This window comes from Heterocephalus glaber, unplaced genomic scaffold (genome assembly GCF_053883595.1).
Source record: "Heterocephalus glaber isolate CG9 unplaced genomic scaffold, H.glaber_assembly_v1.0 deba00001608, whole genome shotgun sequence".
In the NCBI taxonomy this organism is placed as follows: Eukaryota; Metazoa; Chordata; class Mammalia; order Rodentia; family Bathyergidae; genus Heterocephalus; species Heterocephalus glaber.
Genome location: NW_028258379.1, coordinates 33,054,930 through 33,072,817, shown reverse-complemented (window position 1 = coordinate 33,072,817; position 17,888 = coordinate 33,054,930). Strand labels below are relative to the sequence as shown.

The following is a 17,888-nucleotide window of genomic DNA, read 5'->3' as shown; positions in this document are numbered from 1 at the left end:
GGTCTCCAGAAAGTCGGGGCAGTTAGTCCTCCCCATCTGTCAGCATGGACAGCCCGCCCGAGAGTGGATGCTTCTTTCCCCTTTAAGATGTTGTTGCTTCTTGGGGTCCTGCCCAGCCTCAGGGTCCTCCCCATACTAACCCCATGCCCAGCACCTGCTTGCCTCTGGTTTGTCACAGCCAGGACTGCCCAGGGCCCCTCACCACCCTGCTTTGTTGGGGTCACTGTTGCTGTGTCCCCTCCATTCTGCACCCCATCCTCTTCTCACTATAGCCTCATCTGTCCTCACCTGCCCCTGACTGTCAGCTCCAGGAGGCCCAGGGCCCTTGTGCTGTATGCCAGCCTTGAATCCTCAACACCTGCCCCTGGGCCTGATGTACTGCTGTCACTCGTAAGTGTGGGCTAGGGGAGAAGGAAGGAGGAAGGGGAGAGGAGGAAGGAGGGAAAGCCCCAAAGCTATCCTTGTCCTTCAGACTCGGAGCCTCTACTTGAGCAGGGCCGCACCCCGGCACAGAACCCACTGTCCTGCCTGAGTCTTGCTGGAGTGTGGCCGGCACTGGTGGTCTATCTGACAGCTGAGAGGTGTACAGAGAGCCTCCGGTGCTCTTTGGAGAGCAGCTCCTGTTTCTCAGATTCCCCTGACACAACCAGTCCTCAAATCTGTGCCAAGACTTCACACCAGTCCTGACTCTGTGTGAGACAGTAGGCCAGAGAGCCACACCCTGGAGACATGTCCACACCCCAAAGGGGAGCTGCTGCCACTGACACCCCAACCCAAGGTGCCAGAGCACATCCTTCCTCTCCCCTGGTTGTGGAAACGCATTAGTCTCATGTCCACAGCAATGACCATAGCCATGTCCCTCTTTCCATTCTCCCTTGGGATGGGAAGGCCGTGTGGCCATGGGTGGGGTTGTGGAGACAGGGTCCCTTCTGGGTCCCTTCTTGGGCTCTAGTGCTACTGGGCTCAGACACCAGACAGATGTGGACAGTGGCATCGTCATCAGGCCTGGACTGCAGCCAGCTCAGGCACAGCTGCCTCACATGTTGCTAATTAAACCTCCCCTCCTTTAGGCCATGGGTGTTGGATATCGTGTCCCAGTGATGGGAAAGCTAAGATGAATGGAGATGAGATTTTACTAATAAAGTATATCAAGAACATTATTGAGAACCCCAGTCATGGGTCTCAGTCTCCTGTAAGGCAATACAACACAAGCTGACAAGAACAAAGACAAGAGAGAACTTAGAGAGAAAGATAGGTCTTGGGCTGATCTGGCAGCAAAGACAAAAGGCACCAAGGACATCCAGTGTTTATTCATTACAAGGGTGGGAAGGACAGGAGCAGGTGGTGATAGTGGGTATCTCAGGCAGGACTGTAAAAGGGAGGCACTAGTGTATCTTGTTGAAGAGAGCAAATGGGTAATTCAGAAGGAAAGAATTTAGTTGGAGTCAAGCTGACCTTGGCTGGAAGTTAACTCAGCAAGGCCCTGACACTTCATGGACTAAGACTTAAGTCTCAGTAGCAGCCATTAATGGAAGAGCTATACTTGCCCAACTCTGCTATCTGACATACCCATTTGAGTCACAAAGCTTTGGTCTGAGCCCTAATGCAATACAACCAAATTATGGAAGGGCAAGAAGCTTGTGCCACATATAGCCTGCTAAAGCAGCAGGGATGTCTGCTACCAAAGTAAGTGTTTGCAGAAAGTATTTCCAAGATACACAGCTCTCCTGGTTTCATCTGATCTTGGGACCAGAGCATCTCCCAGAAGGGGCTGCAGAGGGCCCAGTAGGGCCAAAAAAGCAGCTCAGCCCATGGTGGTGGGGTGGAAGGGATAAACTGAAGAGAGACAAGATGTCAGATGGTTCTGCCAAGAACGTTAAGGCCAGGAGGACACGGCAAGGCACCTGTGGGGCTTGAGAGCTGTAGAGCCTGCTCCTGGGTTCAAGTCTAGGCCTGGATACTAACTGGTGACCTTGGGCCCTGTCCCTGGACTGTCCAGTGCAGGTCTGGCCAGCCCCTTCTGTGTTCCCACAGTGCTCTGAGAGCCCGCCTGGCTCCTGGTGGCCCTCAGTGAACACCAGCATTATTCTGTGCTGGGACCTGGCAGTGTGGGTGAGAGACTCCAGGTCTGGAGCCTGTTTGGATCCCCGCTGTGTTCTTTGCAGCCCCAGGAATTCAGACCAATTATCTACCCTGCCTCCATGGTTAGTTTCCAATCTGTGAATAGGGAGAACACCCACTCCTAGGCTGTCACGAAAACTCAGCTTTATTCTGCTGCCAGAGGCTTAGCAGGCAGGGAATGCCTGGCTCTGGCTGGGGTCCTCTCCCCTGACCGGATGCAGAGATAGAGGAAAAGGACAACTCACAACCTCCACCCTAGTTTCCCAATCCCTTGGTTTTCTCCCAGGAACCTGGTGCTGGCCTGGAAACCCCCTGTACCAACCCCTCCGAGGACTGCTAAACATCATCCTCTGTTCTGGCCCTGGTGGGAGCTGAGTCAAAGAAAGAGAAATTAATTTGGAAGCATGTGCGTCAGAAGTGGGTCTAATCACAAATACTTGAAAAATCTCTTTATCCGGCCTGGAATCAGCTGTTGCCAGAGAACGAAATGCTTCTCACTTCCCAGCACTTCTGCTTGGGCTCCTGCAGAGTAAGCTTTACTGAGCACCTGCTGTGTACAGACCCAGAGTTCAACATCAAAGGTGTATTGGATGTGGTGTGAATACTTTGTAATGTTGACTAATTAAATGCATAATGATTTGTTAAAAAAAAAAAAAAAAAAAAGATGGGTGAGGTTTGCTCCTCGCTACTCCAAGGTGCTAAGCACCAACCTGTGGTCACTCTGGAGCCCAGTAGGAGCCCCGGGAGTGCTGAAAGGTTCCTGCAGCCGAGCAGGGAGCTGTGGAGACAAATCTCACAGGAAGATAAAAATTGGGAGACCAATATCCAGGAGCTACAAAAAATGCACAGGATATCAGACAGGATCCTGCTTGTCAAATGCCTCACAGTGCTGGGATTTGTTATCTTCACATTTTTCCTCAGTTCCTTTGCCTCTGGCATTCACCTCCATCTCGGATGGATTGCTATTCTGGGTGCCATCTGGTTACTGATTTTAGCTGAAGTCCATGATTTTGAGATAATTCTACACAGAGTGGAATGGGCAACCCTTCTGTTCTTTGCAGCGCTCTTTGTTCTGATGGAGGCCCTGGCACATCTCCACTTAACAGAATATGTCGGGGAGCAGACTGCTTTGCTAATAAAGATGGTCCCAGAGGACCGGCACATGGCTGCTGCCATGGTCCTGGCGATGTGGGTCTCGACCTTGGCATCTTCCCTGATCGACAACATCCCATCCACTGCCACGATGATTCCTGTGCTCCTGAGCCTGAGCCAAGACCCTGGGGTCAGCCTGCCCACCTTGCCACTCGTGTACGCACTGGCCCTGGGCGCCTGCCTGGGAGGTAATGGGACACTGATTGGAGCATCTGCCAACGTGGTTTGTGCAGGGATTGCAGAGCAGCATGGATACGGATTCTCTTTCGTGGAATTTTTCAGGTTGGGGTTCCCAATGATGATTGTGTCCTGCACTGTCGGGATGTGCTATCTTCTTGTTGTTCATGTTGTGATGGGATGGAATTAGTAGACAGTCACCATTTGAAGACTAAAGGAAACTTAACCCATCATCAACATCAGGCAGAAAGGTACCCCAGACCTCTCTGAAGAAGCAAGGTGCTTACCCTGGGATGCTGTGAGTAGAGACAAACTGGTGCTCGAAAATCACGGTGTCCTCTTTGTGTCCTTTTACACTAGGGGACAAAACATGGGAAATACAAGATAATTTATCCAGGATTCCTTTACTGGAAACCACATACACTTTAAAAACTTTTTTTTTGCTCTTCTATGTAGGAAAAGACAAAAATTCACCCAAAATAGCTTGCTGTTTGTCAGTTCTCCTGAGGCTATACATAGTTTTTCTTCATGTAATTACTTTTCATGTTAAAATAGTCAGCATTCAAATCATATGCCTTTGAATATAGACTTTCTGAAAAATGTATGCCACTTGTAAGGAAGCATTTTTACATTAAAAAAATAAAGTGTTACTTGACAAAAAAAAAAAAAAGCGAGAGCGCCCTCTCTCGGTTGCTTGTTCAAAGCACACTTTCTGATGCCAGCTGTGTGAAGAGCTCAGGGCACTAGGACAAGCCACCTGGTGTCTGCCCCTGCAGACTACATACAGCACCAGGTGTGGGCAGCAAGCAGGGAAAGTGACTCCTGTCTCTCACCTGCTCTCTAGAGCCTTCTTTCATGCTGTGTTCATGATATTTTCATAGGCACAAAGAAGCCACAAGCAATCATGGAGGGAGCCAGGCATCCCAGGACAGATACCAGGAAAATTAGGAGGAGGAAGCGGATCTTGTGCAAAACCGCTGAACCCCAAACCACACACATGATACCCAAAGGCTGATGTATGCATGTGGTCAACAGATTCCCTGAGGGCCAGCTATGCACTTGGCAGCGTATCAGAGCTCAATGCCCAGACCTGATATGGCTTTCTCACCATTTCCAGTGATGCAAAGGCTACAGTATGGCGAATCCACAGGGACACCATGGGCAGCAGCTGCTCACTGGGGGCCCTTTACAGAAAACAGCTGCTTTCCCTCAGGAGAGCTGTTGTTATTATTAATTCATGAACGTGGCAGGGAAGCAATGCCCAGGCAGGGACATCAGTGTATGCGAAGGTCTCCCCTCTCCTGTGCTCCCCAGTCCACTTGTCTCCTCAGTTGTGGACTAAGCAGCCTCGAGCCACTTTGACCTGTGTCTCTGTACCTGTTGAGGTGGTTTCTGGCTCGAATCACACAGATGTGAGCTTCCCTTTGCCACAAGTTGAATGAGAGATGCATATCTTTGAGATATATATATATATATATATATATATATATATATATATATATGAGAAATAATTGCTTGGCAGAGAAACTGTGGATAAGTACCATGAACGATCCTTTGTTCAGGATTTCAGAGACAGTGGGGCTATGGGGGCATCAGGCTGGTCAGAGACTGCCAGTGGTCCCAGGAGGGGCTCTATCATGACCCTGTCATGAAGCACGGAGCTGGCAACCAGGAGGCTCCCACACACGGTCACACTCTGCCCAGAACTCAGGGCACCCAGAGGAGCTTGTTGCTAGCAAATTCAGAAAGGGGGCATTTGTTGGTGGGAGCAACATTTCATTTATCTCAGTTTTTGGACTCAGGTCTTTGTCCAGCCCTGCCACTTAGCAGGTGTATGCTCTGTCTGCTGAAAGAAAGTAGAAACACAGAAGGCAGTCCCAGCTGCAAGCCAGTCACAGCACAGGGCAGAGCAACCCCGAGGGCCTGTGGCTTCCCCTCCCCTCTGCAGGGGCTCCTTGCTCTGCCTGGGCTTAGGCTCAGTTGTTTATTAAGATTACTAGTACTAATCAAGAATGCTGGCAATAAATATCCCTTACCCAAAATGTGTGGCATCAGAAGCGTTTCAGATTTCAGAGGTTTTTGTTTTTTTGATTTGGAACCTCTGCATATGCAAAATGGGATATATGGGGAGGAGACCCAAGTCTACATGTGAAATTCACTTACACTTCCTATGTACCTCACACACATCTAGTCATGCAAGGTCAGGTGTGGAACTTTCTGCGTGTGGTACCATGTCAGGCCTCAAAAAATTTCAGATTTTAGAGCTTTTGGGACTTCCGGTTTTCAGGCTAGAAATGCTCGGATGTACACAAAAAAAGCAGAGAGGGTAACACAGTGACATGGCCACCCTTTGCAACCAGCATAATTATCAATCATGATCAACATTTTTGGCTAACTTCATTTCACTCACCCCATCGCTTCCCTTTTTACCTTTCCCTGAATGTTTTGAAGCTGTTTCCAGGTATCTTATCATTCCACCCATAAATACTTCAGTTTGTATTTCCAACAGATAAGGACCGGATTGGTGGTACAAATACCCTGGGTTCAGTTCCCAGATCTGAAAAAATAAAAATAAAAAAGCATCACAACATCATTATCACGTGTAATGAGATTAAAAAGACTTCCTTAGTCCAAAGTCCAAATTTCCCCAACTGTGTCAAAAGTGTTTTAAAAAGTTTTAAAACCAGGCTCCAAATATGGTCTTTTGGTAGATACGTCTTTAAAATCTCTCTCTCTTTTTTTTTTTTTTTGGTACCTGGGATCAAACTTGGGACCTTGCACTTTCGAGGCAGTTGGTGGCACCACTGAGCTAATTCCCAGCCCCTTTTAAATCTCTTTTAATCTATAGTGGTCTCATCTCACCTTTTCTCCCTTAACAAACCAGGCCATTTGTCCTATAGGATTTCCTACATTCTGGATGTGATTGAGCACATCCTCCTAATGTCCTTGGCCGGTCCCTCTATTCTTTGAATTTCCTGAAAATTAGGTCTAGAGGCTTCATTAGATTCAGGTTGAGCGATGCGGGCAACAACCTTCCCAAGTGGACAGACACTTCCTCTGGCATCAGCAATAATGCCTTTGGTTCCTCCTGTAAAGTTGCTCATTAACCTTTCCTCTGGTGGCTCAGTATGGAGCTGTGCTTGTTGAGGTGTTCGTGAGAGGCTAAGAAGTTAGTTCCACCTGACACTAGAAGCCAGCACTGCTCTGGCTGTGTCCTTGCTAATCACCTAGGGCTCCTGCCTCCTGTGCCCCTTCTACTCTCCTCGAGTCTCAGGTTAGACTCTGTCTCATCATCTGAATACAGCCTGGAGATGTGCTTCATGTGAATTTCACAGTGGTTTCAAAACAGTGAAACCAATGTTCTGAACTAGAGATGATCATTACAAATGTATATTTTTGGCTTCTTTTGAAATTATGGAAATTCAGCATCCCTGGGTCAACTCCATCCCTTCATGTCATCTACAAGTGATGGGCATGCTACACAGGGGTCCTTCTTGGGTCTCCATGGCCACTGCCACTTCCAATGTGTCCCCAAAGCTAAGGCTGAGCACCAGTGACCCTATTGGGCATTTGCAGTTGCTATCTGCAAGCCAAGGAGAGAAGCCTCCAGGGAAGTCAACCCTGCTGGCATCTTGATCTCATCTCAGACTTTCAGGCTCTGAAACCCTGAGATAATGCCTGTCTCCGTAAGCCAGCCAGCCTGTGCCACTGCATTATGGTAGCCTCAGCAAATCTATACACATTTTGTGCTGAGACCCCAAATCCCAGTTTTCAGCCTATGCTGCTGTCCTAACCCCCACACCAGAATTTATAACAGCCTACTTCCCAGCCACAAGACTGAGCAGCACTGCAGAGCCAGAAGCTGATAGTAGTGGGAGGCGACGGCGTGGCTAGATTAGACAGTAAGGTATACAAGCCTGCCCCAGGAGTAGGCTTCTGAAGGCCGCCAGAGATTTTCAAAGTGCCATTTTGGGAAGCTTAATCATGCAACTGTTACTTTCCCTTATTAGGAGCGATTAAACCGCCTGAAGAATGCTGTTATTATATTTTAATCCTCAGTCCCACCAACCAAGTAGAGCTGACCACAATAAGCATTTGTGGCCTTTAGTTGACTGGAGTCATTCCACAGCAGTACAAAAGGGGAGCTCAGGTGTGAATTCACATTGTTCCAGGCTATGCAAACAAAACTCAGAGTGCTAACTGCCCCAGGGGAAGAGCCCCGGGTTGGGGTTCAAGTCCGGTTGGGGATTAGTACACAATTCACAGATGGGGCTGGGGAAACCCACCCAGTTTCCTGTGCTTGCAGCCAAGACATCATTATAAGAACACATTGCACTCACCCCATCAGGCCGGATAGAAACAACAGAAAAACTGCTACACTGACAGACACGAAGAGTGAGCAAAATAAATGCAAAAAGAGAAGAAATCACAAATGTACTTTGAGTTTGTGAATGAAATGTCAGAACTGTGGGAAAAAATTAATACAAGCAAGAGTCAATGCACTGAGGGACAAGGACGTTCACTCTGAATTTTTAAAAGCTTTATGAAACACTATATCTAACAAGACTATGAAAAATATTTTCAAGATGCTCAGAGAGTCAAAGGAAGGCATTGCATTTGCTAAGAGAAAATACAACAAAAGTAGGAAGAAATTTAGCAAGGTGGCTATGAAAAAGGAAAAAAAAAAGAAATTTGAGTCTGCAATACCCAACCAAACTTATATTCTAGGAAAACTCACAGGAAATGCCTCATTCTAAGCCTGACCCTCCACGAGGACAGCTTCCCAGCCGTGACACCATATGCTGGAGTCTGAGCAGAGCTCGTAATTCCCCTGGTCTGAGGAGGCAGAAGCCAGACTTGAGGGAAGCAGAAATGGCCTGATCTGTGGGCCAGCGCATCTGAGGGAGGGAGCAGTATAGAGGGGTGGGTGGACACAGGTTTGGGGTTCCCACAAGTCCTTATGACATTTCCAGGGAATGGCTGCTGTGGGGCTGAGAACAGAATAAGCTACCTGAGGTTGGATGGTTCTTTGGGATGCTAGAGTTCTAGCCAAATCTCACCCAGGTTCAAAGAACACTGAAAGCTGTGTTAGTTACTTTTCTCTCGTTGCTGGGACAAAATACCGAACACTGTAAGTTAAAGGGGAAGGGTTTTTTGTGGCTCACAGTTCATAGAGGTTTCAGTCCATAATCTGCTGGCTCCAAGGCAGGGATGGCAAAGAGGCATCACAGAGGAGAAACGACACGGCACACACAAGGCAGCCAAGCCAACAAGGGACCTTAACAGTGTCTTTCGGGCCCTTTTATCTTATTCAGACTACCGGGGGATTAGGGCGGTGCCAAACCAATCACTCAGGTAGAGTGGTTTAGTAATCACATGCTCTTAATCTTAGCATCACACATTCCAGATTTAGCTACTTTTGAAAAAGACTGCACGAGGCTTTGGGGAGACATCTAGACACAAGCCACAACAAAGGGCATCCTATGAATTTTTTTTTTTCATTAAGTTTATTGGTACATTTTAGGTATCAAATGCAGTTACATTCATCATTGGGATCTTGTACCTTTACAGGATGCATCTTGGTTTCTATTTTTTCCCCATTTCCCTTCCCTCCCTTCACCCCCTCCACCCTTCCCTATTTACAGAGACTTTGTTTTCATTTTTTCCTTTTCTCATATTTTTTTCTTTTCCCTTCTTTCCTTTCCCCTACCCCTCCCACTTCCCCTACTCCTTTAGACCTTTTCTTCCTATTTCACTTTATCAATTATATCATTTGAACCTTCTTTACACTTTTAGTATTTCACACTAGAGAAACTCTTCTTTTTTGGGGGGGGAATAAGTTTTATTTTTAAAAACTGATATAAAAATTATATATATTTATCTTGAACAACTTGATGTTTTCATATATATACACACTATGGTATGGCTAGTCAAGCTAATTAGCATATGCATAAACTTGCATAGTTAACATTCTTTGTGGCAAGAGTAATTATCTACTTTCTTGGCAATTTCCAAATATGCAACACATGTTGATATTAACATATAGTTACTATGTTGTACAACAAAGGAAACTGTATTCGCTGACCAACATTTCACCAATCTCTGTTCCTTCTCCATCCCAGTCCCTGGTAACCTATTCTATTCAGCTTCTTTGGGTTCAACTTCTTTAGATTCCATATATATGTGAGATTGCATGGTATTTATCTTTTTGTGCTTGATGTATTTTGTTTAGCTTAATGGCCTCCAGGTTCAATCTTCTGTTGATTATTTATTTAGATGTTTCATCTTGATGTGTATTCAGATTTTTTTGGTGGAAATGTTGGTACTCTGTCTCTGAGCTATGGGCCAGCCCATCCTATTTTTCTTTTAAGACAGTGTCTTGTTAAGTTGCCCAGGTACTTGTGATCCTCCTGACTTGTCTCCCAAAGTGCTGGGATTACAGGCATGCACCAGCACACCAAGCTGAGAATTTAACTCTAACCCCTTCCCGTAACTGATAGGCTCCAGCCCAAATCCTACCAAAATAATAATAATAATAATCAAGCTTTTAGATTCCTGAGCAGGTTTTTTTGCCCCAGCACAATAGCCCTGACTATAGCTAATTGTTCTTGAAGTGTAGTTTGTTTTGTCTTTGTTGTTGTTGTTGTTGTTATCCTTTGGAAATTCCTTTTGCTAAAGAAACAGGAGCGTAGCATTGCCTGATCCACTGAACTGACTGCTTCCCGGGGTCGGTGGTCTGGTTTTCCCACTACTAACAGGTGGGGAAAACATCGCACTGAAGTCCAGCAGGTCGCTCAGCTGCTTGTCGATCCCTATGGCGGCCATGCGCTGTTGTTGGGGGTTCATCTTCGGCCACTTCGCGCAGGTCCAGCCTCCGGCCAAAGTTCCCTCAGGCCGCCCGCGGACAGGCTCCGCGACCGCCTTCCTCCAGGCGGGCTGCAGTTCCCCGACAGAACTTGTGGGTCTCCTCAGGCAGACATTTTTTTCCCTGAGGGGCCTCAGCACCGAGCTCCGTTCACCCCCCAGAGAAACTATTCTTAATGCTAACTAATTCAATAACTCACAAAGCACAAATTATCAAAACTGATTTTTGCATCGGTAACCTAAGGGGTTCAATGTCTATTACAGAATTTAAAACAGTTCCAAAAAAAAAGAATTTAAAAGTTATAAAAACCCTTTCAGAAGGAAAACTCCAGGCCCAAGTGGTTTCAGTGGTGAATTCTGTTAATAGTTAAAGAAATAAATAAGATCAATACTGCATAAACTTTTTCAGAATTTAGAGGGAGGAGGAACATTTCTCAACTTGCTTTATGAGATCAACATTATCCTCAGTTCAAAATAAACACAGATATTTCCAGAAAAGCACAAACCAATATTGCTCATGAATATAGGGGCACATAGCCTCAAAAGATTAACAGATGGATTCAATAACTTGTAAAGAAGTATATCACATCCTGACCAAGTGGGGTTTATCGAGAAAATCAAGTTTGATTTAATATTTAAAAATTAGTCAAAGGCACTCTGATGAAGAGTTCGGCAGTTTCAGAGGAAGTGAAACATAGAACTATCACACAGCAGTTCTACTTCTGTGCCCAATATAAATGAAAGCACATGTTTTTTAAAAAGTATACATGAATATTCATAACAGCATTATTCATAAAGCCAAAAGCTGCGATCAACTTAAGCATCCATCAACTGATAAACAGGAAAAGGGTAGTATGTGCCAATACAAAAGGAACAAATTACTGGTACATGCTACACCTCAAAAATAGTACGCTAAGTGAAAGAAGCAGACAGGAGACACATGCTATATGATTCCACTTATAGATAAGAGTCCAGAGAAGATAAGACAAATAAGATTAGTAGTTGCCTAAGAATGTACAGTAGGACAAGAATTAATTGAGATGGGCATGAGGAATCTTATTTTAGCAACAAAGATATTCTAAAACTCATTTAGTCATAGTTGTACCACCCAGCAAATTCAGAAAAATCATCTTATTTTGTAAAGGGGCCACTGTTATGGTAAATAAAATATACTTCAATAAAGTTATTTTTAGAGCTAGGTGCAGTGCTGTACACCTGTAACCCCAGGATTCTGGAGTCTGAGGCAGGAGGATCAGGAATTCGAGGCCATCTTAGACTATATAACACATTCAAGGCCAACCTGTACACGTAGTAAGACCCTATCCCAACAACAACAGCAGAAGCTACTTTTAAAACTCAGTGTAGCTGACTACATTAACAGAATAGAGACAAAACCATGGGTTCATCTTAATAGATGCAGAAAAGGCATTTGATAAATTTCAACACCCTTTTGTGATGAATAAATACTTATCAGAAACCTAAGAGTTAAAAACAAAACAAAACAAACAAACAACCAGAAACCTCCCTCAAATTAATAAAGGGCACCTATGAAAATGCGACAACTAATACCATATTCAGTGATAAAAGGCTCAATGTGTCCCCCCTGATATCTGGAATAAGTCAAAGATTTCCACTTTCCCCAATTCTACTCAACATTTTACTGGAGATTTTAACCAGTATAAAAAGACAAACCAAAGCAATAAAAACCATACAGACTAAAAATAAACATATAAAATTGTCTCTATTCACAAATGATGTGATTGTCTTTATATAAAAGATTCTAAGGACTCTATTTAATGTCGACTACAGTAAGTAAATTCAGATATGCCATGGGATAAAAGGCCAATATCTGAAAATCAGTTGCATTTCTATATTCTAACATTGAATAATTGGAAAATAAAATTTAAAAACAATATTATTATAACAGCTTTAAAAATATTTAGGAAGACTATATATACAGAGGGCTATAAAGCTTCACTGAAAAAAAGTTAAAGATAGAAATATACTATCTCATGGATAAGAAGATATTATCGTTATGGTGTTTATTAACCCAAAATTATTCTGTAGATTTGACTCAACATCCCCAAAATATCCCAACAAGGTATTTTAGAGAAATTGACAGGCTTGACCCAAATTTTATATTAATATATCAATGACATGGGATAGACAATTCATATTCTAAAATCAACAAATTTGGAGGACATGCCCTCCCTGATATCAAGACATGCTCTAAAGCCATAGCTAATCCTGACAATGGTATTGGCTTTAGGGGTAATAAGTAGCTCCCTAGCAGAGTGTTTGCCTAGCATGCAGAAGGCTCTAGGTTCTAACCCTGCACTAAAAAATGTAAACAAATAAATGAGTGGGACACAATAAATGCAGTGTGTTAAACAGTACCCCCCCCCCAAAAAAGCATCTCCTCCTAGACTCTCATGTCTTTATTTGGAAATAGGGCCTTTGCCAACATAATCACATGAGGAACCTCAGGATGAGAGCATCCTGAAATTAGGATGGGCCCTAAACCCAACGGCTGGCTTTTGCAGAAGAAAAATGGACACAGAGACACAGGGCAGAAGAACATGTAAAGACAAAGCAGATTGGAGTCCTGCAGCCACAAGCCCAGAAATGCTGGGAGCTACTGGAAGGGAGCAATGGCAAGGAAGGCTTCTTCAGAGCCTCAGGAGGCAGTGTGGCCTTGCCAACAGAATGACAGGTGAGAATATGAGCTTTGCTCTGCTAAGCTACTCTGTCTATAGTAACCTCCAGCACCCCCAGGGAACTAATTCCATAGAGAACCAGAAGAAAGCCACTAAATACAGTCAGTGAATATTCAGCAAAGTGCCAGTGCAGCTCAATGAGGAAAGAAGTATCTTTTCAAGCAGTCGAGCTAGAAAAACTAGGTATGTAAATGGAAAACAAAATCCTTCAGCCTCTATCCCGCAGTGTACACAAAATTTATTTGAATGTATCATAGATCAAAAAGCCAAAACTATAAAACTTCCAGAAGGAAACAACATTTATGCCCTGTAGGTAAAAATTTTAAACACAAAGCACTAACCCTAAAAAAAAGACTGCCAAATTGGGATTCATATAAATCCAAAACTTCTGCTCTTCAGGAGGCACCATTAAGAAAGCAAGAAAATAAGCTTCAAACAAGAAGAAAATGGCAGTGAGGGGTATGATCACAAAATACAGTGAATGTTTAAATTTTTAAAAGTTTATTACAGTTAAAAGCAGATTGCCATGAATCTCCCTCAAAATCCTCCCCCTCATTTTGAGCACACTTATCTCATTGTTCTTGCCACTTCCTGGAGCAGTTCTGGAAGTTTTCTTTCCTGAGCGTCTTTAGTTGCATAGTCAGGGTTACTTTGATACCCTGACTCAACTCAAAATCTTGACCTCTCATGGTCATTTTGACTTTGGGGAAGAGCAAGAAGTCACAGGGTGCCAGATACAGTGAAGAAGGTGGGGCGGACACATTGTAATTATTTTTGTTTTGTTTTGTTTTTTGAGACAGGGTCTTGCTATGTTATTCAGGCTGGCAATCCTCCTGCCTCAGCCTCCTGAGTTTGGGGATTACAGGCAAGCACCACCATGCCTGGCAGCACTGTAATGTTTTTATTTGACAGAAATTGCCATGAGGGTTTTGCATGAATTCAGGACATCAAGGCAGCAACATAACAGAGGACATTCACAAAAGAGGACATCCAGAACTACTTCTGAAAGTGGCAAGAGTGACAAAAGAGTGTTGAAAGGAAGGGGGGCCAATTAATGCCAGTATGCCTTTTACTGTAATATTTTCATTTAAACATTTACTGAATTTTTTATTACTCCCTGTTTATATGTCTAACAAAGGATTTGTATACAAAATTTGTGAAGAGCTCTTAGAACTCAAAGTGAGAAGGCTAATAACCCAATTTAAAATGGGAATAGCAAAAGATTTAAACAGTGAATTCAGAACAAATGATATATAAATGGCCCGTTAGTCCATGAAAATATTTTCAGCATAGTTAGTCCTCTGAGAAATGCAAATTGAGACAACAATGAGACAAAACTTCATCCCCATTAGGGGCACTAAAATTGAAAAGACTGATAATGAAGAGTATTCTCAGGGATGAGGAGTCACAGGGACATTGGAGCATTGCTGGTCAGAATGCCACATGGTAGTGATGTTTGGAAGGCCGTGTGACAGTCCTTACAACGTTAAATATACATAGTCCACATCTGGTCCACATCTGTGGCTCCAACCAACTATGGATAGAAAATATTTGGGAAAAGAGTTGCAGCTATACGGAACACGAACACGTATTGACTTTCGTTCTTGCAATTATTCCCTAAACAATACAACTATTATTTAGCATTTACCTTGTTTAGGTATTATTAGCATTTACCCTGTAATAAGCATTGTTAGTAACCCAGGGATGATTTAAAAGTATATAGAAGGACGTTCATGGGTTATACGCAAATACTATGCCATGTTATATAAAGAACTTGGATATGCAAGGATTTTGGTATTGATGCTGGGTCCTAGAAATAATTCCTCCTAGATACAGAGGACTGACTGTACTTACCATGTAACCTAGCTGTTATGCTTCCAGGTATCTATGCAAGAAAAATAAAAACATACATACAAACACACCAAAAATTATATACAAATGTTCCTACTACCTTTATTCATAGAAAGCCCAAAACTAGAAGCAACCCAAAGGCACATCAATGGGTAATGGATAAACAAATTATAGTGTAGCCGTCCAATGGATTAGTGCTCAGCAGTCAAAAGGGGTGAACCGATGATACATGAGACAACGTGGATGAATCTCAAAAACCTCTTGGAGGCAAGAAGCCAGCCAAGAAAGGACATATACCAAAGGATTCCACTCATAAGGGCTCTAGAAATGTTACAATTATAATGATAGAAACGAGACTGGTGTCAGTTGGAAACTGTTGATGCGTGGCATTGACTGAGAAGGGGTACGGGGAAGTATCCGAGGTGCTGGGAGAGCTCTTGGCTTAATCAAGGTGGCGATTAGATGGTAAATTTATTTGTCAAAACTCATCATTTCATACCTTATTGTATATAAGTTATACCCAGTAAAGTTGATTAAAAGCACATTTCACCACTGAGATTTTTGGAGGTCCAAAGCTAAAGGACATTTTCCATAATGAATGTCTCAGGTGCCATTTACAAGGGTGAAGATCTCAAGAAAGGCAGGAGGAAGAAAGACAGGCAGGGCCTCAGTTGTGAGCTTGAAGGATTTTGCCTGCCCTGTGGACATTTGGACTTTATCCTGTGTTAGGAACAGTAGGATGCTGAGTACGTTTTATGGATTTGGGGGGAACCATTCTACGTATACTATTGTCACACCTTTTCAGGGAAACTTGCTTACCTTTTAACATAAGTTAAGGAAACTGAAGCTGGCAGGTTCTACCCAGGAGGTGTGAAATCTATAGCTACCTAGCCAAATCATTAGTTCATTCATACAGAAAGGTAGAGGATTGTTAACATTTTTGCAACCTACTGTAATCATTATTGTAATTTTATGTAGAAGAAAACTGAAGTTCAGAGAAGTTAAGTCATTTTTCTGAAGTCACACAGCCAATAAATGCGTAGTGGTGAGGCTCCAATTCCAAACCATTACCACAACAAAATAGCATGGTGATTTTAGGGAATTTCCAGCATTTATGCCATTTAATCCACTATTCCCTCTATAAAGCTATAGAATCAACAGGTCCGAGAATGGAGGAGCAGGAAATTTACGAGCAGTTGATGTTTCTGAAATGATTTTGAATGTGACAGATAATTTGCTGAGACCTAACCAGCAAAGAAATCCGCTTCCTTTTTGGCAGCATCAGGGGCTGAGATTATCCTCAGTAAATATTCCACGCGTCTCACATGTGTCACCCTTTAGAAAAAGAGAAGCATTAAAACCACAAGCAGACTCCTCGGCAAGCGCAGTTGGGGGTCCCAAGCCCATGTCCATGCAGGACCCACAGATTGGTGGCAGTGGAGAGCAAAGAAGGGAGAAGCGTTCTGCATGGTCAGGCTGACCACTCCTGTAGTTACCTTGAGATTCAGTAAGACGATACTGTGGAAAATTTCCCCGTGCTCAGGAACGTTATCAGATTGTTGCCAAAACAAGCCCATAGGAAGTGAGGATGACAGAGAGGCATTTGAGGTTGAGCGCCAGAAGGAGCTTGCTGCTTCTGTGATCCCAACATTAGGACAGGGAGAAACCTTCACTGAGCCGTGGCCAGGCCAGGGGTGAGCCTGCTGGGCCAATGCAGGAAACAGAAAACAGGGGCTGGAGAGGTACACATATACACCCACAAAGGGAGGAAGTGACCAGGCTGCAGAGGAGTGGAAACCGCTGTAGCCTGCTTTGGTCTGTAAAGTTGTCCGAAAGTACAAGAACCTGGAGTGTTACTTCCTGCTGCACGCCCTCATGTAAAGGAGTAGGTTCTCCTTACCAAAGTACATGGAGTGGCCCCCAAACCTTCTCTCACAGACCCAACACCAGTGGAAATTCTGATGCTGCAGTGGGCCGGGTGCCTTGCAGTCTCTTCTAAAAGGAGCACCAGGGGACTGTGGCACTGGAACAAGCATGGGATATAGTAGCATGCAGCTGCTCAGGGCTGTGCAGCTTCATCTCAGAGGGACACATGTGGAAAATAGTGGGGAGCAAGAAGTGCATTATTTTTGGTCAAAGGCAACATAATCAAGAATGATGGATTTCTTAGCATGCCTTTGATGGGTGGCATATCCAAAGCTTGTAGTTTGTTATGGTTTATATCTAGATGTCCCCTCAAAGCCTCATGCACTCATGGATGGGGAATTGATTGGCTCATATGTGATATCTATCTGTGGATTAGTCCACTGATGGGTTTATAGTTGAATGTGACTTGGGAGGTAGAGCCTGGTGGGAGGAAGTGGGTCACTGGGAAGAGTCTGTCTCCCTCCTCCTCCCTTGATCTCTCTGTTTCCTGCTGCCATGCCATGAGCTGCTTCTCCTTTGCCATGCTACTCTCCCTTGGAACCATCCAACTGTGGACTGAATGCTCTACAAAACTGTGAGCCAAAATAAACTTTTCCTCATTTAAGTTTTAGGTGTTGGGCATTGTGTCTCAGTGATGAGAAAGTAACTAGACATAGTTATAGTAGGGTACAGTCTCTGCCCCTGGTACTAGCAATGGCTTTAGGGGGTTCCTTTTCTGTCAGGCGTCTGCCCTTTGGGTGCTGCAATATGGGGCAATCTGGGGACTTCCAGGGGAGGAGGTGGAGAAGCACACTAAGGCTGAAGGCTTAGGGATTTGTTTGCATACCCCCTTGTAAGGCAAAGTCTCAGCATTTAGTTTGTGGGGCAGAAGCATCCTGCTGAATTGCAGGGCTGCCTGGGACATCTACTGGGTACCACGCAGAGGTTTTGAGGAAAAGGATGGCATCTGAAATCCCAAACCCTGGGTTTTCATGCAGCTGCCTGCATTTATCAAGCATGTGGCACTGGCCATGTAGGATCCTTGGTTTCCTCACCTCTGTGCAGTGAAGAAAGGTCCTTATCTGCAGGGAGATATGGTTG

At 44.2% G+C, this 17,888-nt stretch overlaps 1 long non-coding RNA gene across 1 annotated transcript; it reads right to left on the bottom strand.

Moving 5' to 3' along the window:
• Positions 1-1,191: 1,191 nt before the first annotated feature.
• Positions 1,192-16,582, bottom strand: LOC147822817 (uncharacterized). The gene is made up of 3 exons (XR_015445121.1): positions 16,379-16,582; positions 5,881-6,007; positions 1,192-3,806 (listed from the first exon to the last, which is right to left on the bottom strand). It is a non-coding gene; the product is annotated as an uncharacterized LOC147822817 (long non-coding RNA).
• Positions 16,583-17,888: the final 1,306 nt, after the last annotated feature.